This window comes from Gossypium arboreum, chromosome 10, assembly GCF_025698485.1.
Source record: "Gossypium arboreum isolate Shixiya-1 chromosome 10, ASM2569848v2, whole genome shotgun sequence".
NCBI lineage: Eukaryota > Viridiplantae > Streptophyta > Magnoliopsida > Malvales > Malvaceae > Gossypium > Gossypium arboreum.
The window spans coordinates 113,714,523-113,725,072 of record NC_069079.1 but is presented as its reverse complement, the minus strand read 5'-3'; the positions used below and the strand labels follow the sequence as shown (position 1 = coordinate 113,725,072).

The window sequence follows — 10,550 nt, the reverse complement described above, 5'->3', positions numbered from 1 at the left end:
TCCCTAATTATTCTGACCTTATCCTCAGTATCAGCTACCAACTCTGGTCCAAGAACTTGTCGCTCTCCTAGTTCGGTCCAACAACTAGGTGTACGACACCTTCGTCCATACGGTGCTTCATACGGTGCCATTCGAATACTCGCCTGGTAACTGTTATTGTACGCAAATTCTGCCAACGGCAAGTAATCCTCCCAACTACCTCGAAAGTCAATCACGCATCCCCTCAACATGTCCTCCAGAATCTGAATAACCCTTTCCGATTGACTATCAGTCTGGGGATAAAAAGCCATACTAAAATTCAATCGCGTCCTCAACGCCTTATGCAACTTTTGCCAAAACTGAGATATAAATCTGGGATCCCGATCAGAAATAATTGAAACTGGAACTCCATGAAGTCGTACAATCTCCGCCACATACAGCTTGGCTAACTTTTGAATCGAAAAGTCAGTACGTACAGGTATGAAATGGGCTGATTTGATCAACCTATCCACAATCACCCACACCGAGTCTTTCTTTGATGGTGTCAAAGGCAACCCACTCACAACGTCCATGGTTACCCTCTCCCACTTCCAAAGTGGTATCTTCACCGGCTGTAACAGTCCAGAAGGTAATTGATGCTCAGCTTTCACTTGTTGGCATGTCAAACATTTTCCTATAAACTCCGTTACTTCTCGCTTAAGTCCAGGCCACCAGTACAATTCTCACAAGTCGTGATACAACTTATTCCCTCCAGGATGCATGGCACATAGTCCCCCATGAGCTTCCTTCAATATTGTCTGCCTTAAACCAGAGTCTCTTGGAACACAAATTCTTCTTCGGAAACACAGAATTCCATCACCATTTAAGCAGAACTCAAAAGTTTCCCCTTCCTTAACTTGTTGAAAACGAGTGACCAAAGACTCATCGTTCAACTGCTTTTCCTTAATCGATCCACCAGTTGGCCTCACTTGCAACTCACCAACAGACTTCTATCATCATCTGAGACTCAGACGAGCAAACATTGCTCTCGGATCGAATCTGATTCTCGACTTAGAGCATCGGCTACCATATTAGCCTTGCCTGGTGATACTCGATCGAATAGTCATAATCCTTAAGCAACTCAATCCATCTCCTTTGCCTAAGGTTCAGCTCCTTCTGAGTCCACAAATACTTAAGACTCTTGTGGTCTGTGTATATAATACACTCTCCCCGAACAAGTAATGTCTCCAAATCTGAAGTGCAAATATTACTGCCTCCAACTCCAAATCATGAGTAGGATAGTTCCCTTCGTGAGGCTTAAGCTGTCGTGATGCATATGCAACCACCTTACCCTCCTACATTAACACGCAGCCCAAACCCACGTGTGATGCGTCACTGTACACAGAAAAATCCTTCCCAGACTCTAGCTGAATAAACACAGGTGCTTCAGTCAGAACTTTCTTCAACTTCTCAAAAGCCTCCTGCTAGGTCTCAGTCCATACAAACGGTACCCCTTTCCTTATGAGTTTTTTCAGAGGTGCTGTCATCACAGAAAAACCTTCCACAAACCTTCTGTAGTATCCTGCCAACCCTAGGAAGCTTTGAATTTCCGACACCGTCCTAGGTGGCTTCCACTCCAAAATTGCTTCAATCTTTCGAGGATCCACCTTAATCCCTTCGACAGAGACCACATGTCCTAAGAAGGTTACCTCCCTCAACCAAAATTCACGCTTGCTGAACTTCGCAAAGAGTTCCTTCTCCCTTAACACTCGCAGCACTATACGGAGATGCTCATCATGTTTCCCTTCAGTTTCAAAATATACCAAGATATCATCAATGAAGACAACTACGAATCGATCCAAGAATGGTTGGAACACCCGATTCATCAGATCCATAAATACTGCAGGAGCGTTCGTCAATCCAATTGGCATAGCTAAAAACTCGTAATGACCATACCGAGTCCTGAATGTCGTCTTATGGATATCCGCCTCCTTGACCCTTAACTGATGATATCCAGATCGGAGGTCGATCTTAGAAAATACAGAAGCCCCTCTAAGTTGGTAAAACAGATTATCAATTATTGGCAGTGGATACTTATTCTTAATCGTCAGTTTGTTCAACTGGCAATAATCAATGCACATCCGCATCGTACCATCCTTCTTTTTCACGAATAGCACCGGTGCTCTCCATGGAGACACGCTTGGCCTAATGAAGCCCCTATCCAACAACTCTTGAATTTGAGCCTTTAACTCCACTAACTCCTTCGGTGCCATCCTATACGGTGCGATGGACACGGGCGCCGTTCCAGGCAACAAATCTATTCCATACTCAACTTCTCGGTTCGGAGGCAATCTTGGAAGCTCCTCCGGAAAAACATCTTGGAACTCTTTTACGGTCCTAACCTTATCCACTGTCAGTCCCTCCTCTTCTGACTGACTTACAAATGCCAAATAGGCCTCACAACCTTTCCGGATCCACTTTTCGGCTCTTAAAGCCGACACCACATTGGATAAATAATCCCTTCGCTCACCTATCACTATAACCTCCTCATCCTTTGTGGTCCTTAACATAATTCGTTTAGCAGCACAATCCAGGGTCGCCTTATGCTTAACAAGCCAATCCATTCCCAAAATGAGATCAAACTTTCCGAACGGTAACTCCATCAGCTCTCCAGGGAAAATCCTACCTTGAGTTTCTAAGGGTACATCCCTATACACTTTGTCTACCCTAACCGAAAGTGACCCAAAGGACTTAGTACAGATACCCCACTCACAATCTCCTCGAGCGGTCAAGTTGTCCATAATCCGCTTCGTGGCCTCCAACCAATACTCGCCACATTCGGGCTATACCAAACACGCCTTAAAGATCTCTCGCTCAGTTAGCTCAAGTCGTTCAGAAATAGATCCCCGAACTCCATTACTCGTACTTGCCTCGGCAACCTTTTCCAGAACACGAAGCATTGTCTGTGACAGGGCATCATCCTCGGCATCGCGGTCATGAGACTTTACCTCTGTTACCGGTGGTACCGGTGCATCCACCACTGGCATATGTCTCGAAGACGAAGATCTCGCTCGAGCACTTCCTCGGCTCCTTCCACGGCCTCTTGTACTCATATCGTATTATCTTGATTACGAATTTTTATGCATCAATTAATATTCCAGTGTTTATTACAGATGTTTTATGAATCAGATAGTAGTTCAGAGTTTGTTTTCGCAGAATCGAAGTCTAGCTACAGTTTTACTCTCTTATAAGATTTTCCTATGCTTTCAGTATCATCCTATCTAGAGTGTCCTAGTAGGGTTTCAGTACAGATAGATAATTCAGGAAAATATTCAGAAAAGTTCAGAGTAATACTTACAGACTTAAGCTGGAGATTCGGAATGCCACCTTCTAAAGATCTAAATTTTGAAAATCGAGTTTTTCGCATTCTTTATTAAATTTTCGCTTTCGAAAATCTTTGTTTTTTTAACCCATTCCACAGCCGAGTTGTTGCAACCTAGGCTCTGATACCACTAAATGTAGCACCCCAAACCCGGCCCAGACGTTATGGCCGGATCCGACATGCCACATCGAAGCGTTCAAAATATTTTATATTGTTGATCCAGAAGAAACCTACTTAGTGTTTTAAAAGATAATTTTATTATAGGTTAAAGTGAATGGAAGCTGTGCACCAGGTAGGAAACCGAAAAATAAGAGGTGAGTCTATCGGACTACTTAAGTACCAAGCTCCCTTCCGATCCAATCCTAGACATGCACACCGCCATTGCCACACCTTAATGTCATGTATATTTCTAGGAAACCGATTTGATTAAGTCATTTTTAGGAAAAGTGATTAATTTTGGAAAATACTTTCATTGTGGAAGCTTTACTTGTTGTCGTGTTATTTTGAAATCAATTGTTGTTTTTTTTTTTTGAAAATGCGCCCTAAAGCTATCCAATTTCAACAGTTAAAATAAGTAATACCTATCTTAGTAATACATATTAAAACCATCAAAAATAATTAAGCGGCCTTATTACATTTAAAAACCCAAACCTCAACGTAAATAATAGGATGTCCAGTTCACCAGAAGAAAACCAAACTTTCAGAACGGGTGGCCACTCCGAATTCCCTCACAGCTCCAAGCCCACTATGGTTGGGGATTTCCTGCGTGGATGAAAATAAAATGGGTGAGTTTGGGGAAACTCAGTGTGTAAGAAAAACTCATTCAAAGCCCAAGTCAGCTCAAGCCTATTGGGCCTAAGCCCAATCAGGTAACAGTTGTACTAGACCAGAGCCTTTTTCAGATTACAATAAACTGGGCCTTAGCCTCTTATTCAGATAACAGTATGGCCCATAGGCCCATTTCAAAATACATGCAATATCAATAACATATGCAAGCCCATTTGGGGAGACTACTCAACCCACCAACCACTACACTCCACCCGTACCACCCTACACACCATGTGGGAATAGCTCAACCCACCCAAATTAACACTCCACAGCTTGCACCTTGTTGCTCGATCAACAAGAAATTGAGGCAAAGCCTCCAAGACGTGGACAAGCCACTTTCAGACTTCCTCCGTCAATATCCCAATCCCATGCATCGAGATAATAACAACATGGCATGCATAAATAACAACAATCAAACATGCATTTAGGTCAATTTAACCCTAGGGGTATTTGGTAATTTATCTACTAGGGTAAAATTATAAATTTTCTACTTTTAAAGGTATTTCAAGAATTTATCTATTTTAGGGTTTTCATGCATATTCCTACTTTTCACGCACTAATGAATCACATACCGAGGTTTCTTATCAATTGGGCCCAGATTGGCCCATCATTCCAATTTTGGCCTATTAAGCCCAAAAATATCGAGGGCACGAAAATCATGCACTTTGCGGTCCAAATTTTGCAGCTTACCAAAAACATTAATCGATTTACCTCACGAGCATTCGCACACTCTCAAATCTACAAAATACGGTTTTTAGCATTTCGCTTTTCGACTTTTGCCGATCCGGACTAAGAAAGAGGGTGTTAGTTACACACATTTTGCGACGATATCTTGTGAGATCCACACACGAACCACCTACAATTGAATTACTAACACGTTAATCTAACTATTCAAATACAAACTACGATTAACCCCTTACAATATTCGCCAACCACACCTACAGATCATAGTAAGTTTATAAGAAATCAATAAGCAACTCATTAACAAATTTTTGTCAATGTTTACCACATAATCATAATTTCACTGCAAGCTGTCTTCCTGAGCAATAGTCATTAAATCATTTATAACTGGAGCTACGAAACTCCAAATCAAGTACCGTTAATTTTTCCTGAAAATAGACTCATATATCTTCTATCCATAAAATTTTCAGAATTTTTGGTTTGGCCAATCAATACCATATTTTTCTTAAAGTTTCCCATGTTTCACTGTTTGACTAATCTGACCACTCTTCATTACGAATCAAATTTCTCATTGTAAAGAATTCAAAATATATTCTCGTTTATTCCATTTGAAACTAGACTCATTAAGCTTTAATTACATAATTTATGCAGCTTCTAACTCATCTCCCACAATTTATGGTGATTTTCCAAAGTCACGTTACTGCTGCTGTCCCAAGCAGATTTATTACCAATTCACTCTTTCACACCTAACTTGCATGCTTGTTATTTAAACATGTATATCACCAATCAATCATCACATATCTATGATTTTACTTAAGTATAATCTCCATTTCATCATTTTAAAGCACAACATGTTAGTCGATTTTTCCCCTTAGCATCTAAGGCACATGCATGCTCATTTGTTTGGCTCAACTTCACCTATCTTCCATTTTTCATCAAAAGAACATGAAACAACAACCATTTCCTTCATTTTAATTCATGACTAAATGCTCACAACACAACTAAAAACCAAAATATGCTTCAAGAGTTAAGGTAGAATCAAGAAGAACTCATGAACATCAAGATAGAAGCAAACTACCATGAACTTACCTTCAATTTTCTTCCCCAAGTGACCAAACATTCAAGAGCTTTCTCCTCTCCTTTCTCTTCTCTAACTTTCGGCTATGATGAACAAAGATGGACAAAACTTTGTTCTTTTCACCCCTTTTTCTTTTAATAAAATTTCATATTTCATCCATTTAATTCTTTAATACAAAAGACATGAAATGCCCATCATGGAACATTTACCTAAACCATTATTGTAATACCCTGAAAATCTTTACAGTAATATATTATCCTTGATATAATAAAATAAGGAAATAAAGTGATAAAAAAGGGAAGTTTTGAGTTATGGCAACATTGGGAAGTAAATTATGATATCTTGATTCAGGAAAGGACTAAATTGTAAAAGTTAGAAAAGTTTTGTTGCCTAAGAGTAAATACTCAAGACTTAAAGGGTTAAAGTGTAAATATGAAAAGTTGAAGGACCAATAGTGTAAATATTTTAAGGGTAGAATGATCTAGAAACTAAGGAAAATGGATGAATTAGGACCAAATTGAATAAGTGAAGAACTATCGGGGACTAAATTGCAATTTTACCAAATTAAATGATGACTCAAGGATGGAATTCTAAAAGATCATGAAGGACAAAATGGTCAATTAGTAAGAGAGAGAATTCTAGAATGTAATGATTATGTTAATGATATTTTAAATTAATTAATTAGATAAATATTATTTTATTAATATTTTATGAGATATTTAATATTATTTTATTATTATTTATTTAGTATATAAGGAAAGAAAGATGAAGAATTTTCATCATCTTTCCTTTCCATGCAAACTAACGTGAGAGAAAGAGAGGAAGAAAGAAAGTTTTACTTTCTTTACAATTTGGTCCTTTTACCAAAAATTCACCATTTTCACCCAAAAATCAAATGAATTTCCATAGCTACCAAGAGAGAAAATGTTAAGGAGAACATGGGGAGTTAGAATATCAAGTTGGATTCAAGAAATAGAAGCTGGAGGAGAGAAAATCAAGTTAAAGATTGGTATCAAGAGAATAAGGTAAGTACATCAAGATTTCAATATGTTTTTAAGTTTGTTATTGTTGATAAATCATGGAAATAATGTTATAGTAGAGTTTTATTACATAAGGTCCTATGTTCTTGATATGTTAGTGAAGAGAAAATAAGAGAAAGTGATGAGAAATGGTGTAGAAAAAGAAAATAAGGGTGTTATAACATGGTAATTAATATCTTGCACTAAAACAGTTATGGACAGCAGCAGTAGTCTAACTTTGAAAAATCACCATAAATTTTATAAATTGAATTAGAAGATGAAAAAAATATGGAATTAAATCTTAATGAGTCTAGTTTCTCATAGAAGAAACAGTGTAAGCAATGAATTTGTAAATTTTGATATATAATGAATTTTGTGAGACAAGGTCAGAATGAATTCGGGTTCCCCTGTTCAGAATTTGAAAAATAATAAAAAAATGAAGAAAAATAATTAGAGGCTTAAATTTATATTTATAGAATCCTGAATGAGTCTAGTTTTATTAGAAACAAACTAGAACATCATTTGAATTCTGTAAAAGGAGATAACTAATTTTTAGTGAAGAAGGGTCAGAACTGTCAGACAGCAGAACAGGGGTGACTTTAATGAATAAACTGTACTAATTGGATAAACCAAAAATTCTGAAAAGTTTATGATAAGAATACATGTGAGTCTAGTTTCAGGAAAAATTAACGGATCTTAATTTCAAGTTCTGTAGCTTAATATATAAATAATTTAGTGACTATGACGCAAATGGACAGTTTTGAATGTACATATAAGTAAATAGTGAAATTATTGATAATGTTACTTGTTGTAGGTTATATAAATTAAGGATGTGGAATGGAGAGGAGGAGGAGGAAAATATGTATGAATATTCATCTAGCATGGCTAATTTCATGTCTTAGGCTCAGGGACTAAATTGAATAAAAGTAAAATTTTATGGGCAATTTTGTAAAAATGTCAGAAATGACTAAATTGCATGAAATAGATTATTTTATTATTTAAATTACAAAAATTTAACGAAATTATCAATTTAGTTCAAGATATGGGAAAACATGTTTTAGGGATTAAATTGAAAAGTGTTGAAATTATGGAAAATTTTGATATTTTATAGAATTCATAGATGTTATCAATATATATGAGAATAATAGTTGGAAATAAGGATTAAATTGCAAGAATTTTACTTTCCGTCCCTAAGGATGAAATCGTCATTAATTAAAGTTTAGGGCAAAATGGTAATTTTGCCTAGAGCATTAATTAAATGTATTAGAATATGAAATGAATGAAAATGATGATCAAATTTATTTATAAAGATCCGGACGACACAAATACGAGACTTGATCATGGAAAAGAAAATATATCGAATAATGAAATAATAAACATGAGCAATCAATGAGGTAAGTTCGTGTAACTTGAATTATATTCAAATGCTTGAGATTGTATGTTATTGATGTGAATATGATTTGAATGTTCATTGTATGAAAATTTATAAAACATTGATATATTTGATAAAATGGGAAGAAATCCGGTTGAATGAAAGGAAAATTCGATGGATCTCGAAAAGGAATTGACGGTAAAAGGATCTATCCGGACGGGTGATCCTATCTGATATAGCCCTCCAGAAGAATATGTGTAAAATGGATTTAGCCGGACGGGTAATCCGAATTAGGGTCTGAATTTAGCTTTGGATGGTAATTGGATCCAAGCTCATTAGAGTAATTGTCGTTGCGGATTTAGCTTTGATGGTAATCCCGACAATACTCTATGAGTTTATATTGCGAGGATTTAGCTTTGACCGGTAATCCCATTGCAAGGATGAGGTTCATGGAGTGTGCTCTCGATATGAAATGTGTAAGACCATGGTTGAAAGATACCATGGCAACTTTGAGTGTAAGACCATGGTTGAAAGATACCATGGCAACTCGATATAAAATGTGTAAGACCATGGTTGAAAGATACCATGGCAACCTGATATGAAATGTGTAAGACCATGGTTGAAAGATACCATGGCAACGTGATATGAAATGAACAAGACCATGGTTGAAAGATACCATGGCAACGTGATATGAAATGAACAAGACCATGGTTGAAAGATACCATGGCAACATGACAGAAAATGAGTAAGACCATAGTTGAAAGACACTATGGCATCATGTCAAAGATAAATAAGACCGTGGATGGGAGACGCTCTAGCATCTGTTGAATAATTGATATTCAGGTAATATGTATCAGATGACGAATGGTTATATGAAATAATTATGAAGATAGATAAACGAAATAAGTATAAGTACATGAAATATAATTTATGTTAAGTTTGATATAAGCTATTACCGAATAAATATACATAAAATATATGGAAATGATGGAGCATGAAATATTGATATAATGAAATGAATGATATATGCTTATGAAGAAACGGTAAGAGCATGATATGTTTCATGACATGTACATATATGATTATCTTTGATATGTTGATACAAGGAAATTATGTAATTGAGACTATTATTAAACTCAAGTGTGATATGTCGAGAAAATAGATATATCAGTGTTGAATTTATATGAGATATGTGCAAGTATACTAACAATGTTGCTGTTTGATGTTTATACAACTGTCAAACTGTTGATTGAATGGTAATATATTTATTTATATGATGCATTGAATCGGTAAGTATTTAAATTTTTTTAGTGATCTGTAAATGGTAGTAATGCTCCGAAACCCTGTTCTGGCAGCGAATACGGGTTAGGGGTGTTACAATTATCATGGAACATTTACCTAAACCATTATCATGGAACATTTACCTAACCCATTATCATGGAATATTTACCTAATCCATTATCATGGAACATTTACCTAACCCATTATCAATTTGTACCATGAATTATGGATATCAAGTGCTCATATTGTCTACAACAACATGATGGCTGGCCACTTCATGTAAAATGGGAGGTTTGTCATGCAAATCCTCCTATTTTGCACTCCTGTTTATTTGCCCACTTCAATTTAGCCTATAGCATTTTCAAACATTTTCACATAGGTTCTATTTCATAATTTCACCCCCTTTTTTCTTATGGAACAAAAATTAACTAAAATTGCCGGATTCTATCTTAAGCTTGGGCCTTCTAGAAGCCCACTAACATAATTAAACCTATGCCAACATTCACAGAATTCCCGAAAATTTAGGCGTTACAGTTAAATATTTATTAAAACTAATACATGTTATACTATGTATGGGTTCTATTAAAAACTGATACTTGCTATGTATGAGTTCTATTAGAAAAGATTAATTATGGAAAAGAGCATTTTTGAATTAATGTTACTTAGTTTTCTAGATTAAAATATAATTTTTTAAAATTTAATATTGTGTCTGCATTTTAGTGAAAATAATTGTTAAAAAATGATTTCAAGAAAATTTATTAAACAACGAAAATATTTTATATAGAATCATCTAAACACCAGAAAATAATAATTCTTTTTCCAGAAAATCAATTCACTTTCCAAAAATCATTTTCTGAGAGTTGCTTTTAGTGAAACAGCCGATGGCCGAACTATTTGAATTTTTAATCACTAGTTGTAAATGGTTAATTGAAAAATGACATGTTGGTTTTT

General features: G+C 35.9%; 1 long non-coding RNA gene across 1 annotated transcript; it reads right to left on the bottom strand.

The window, feature by feature from the left end:
• Nucleotides 1-3,955: 3,955 nt before the first annotated feature.
• On the bottom strand, nt 3,956-6,103 carry LOC128281392 (uncharacterized). The gene is made up of 2 exons (XR_008271597.1): nt 5,939-6,103; nt 3,956-4,102 (listed from the first exon to the last, which is right to left on the bottom strand). It is a non-coding gene; the product is annotated as an uncharacterized LOC128281392 (long non-coding RNA).
• Nucleotides 6,104-10,550: the final 4,447 nt, after the last annotated feature.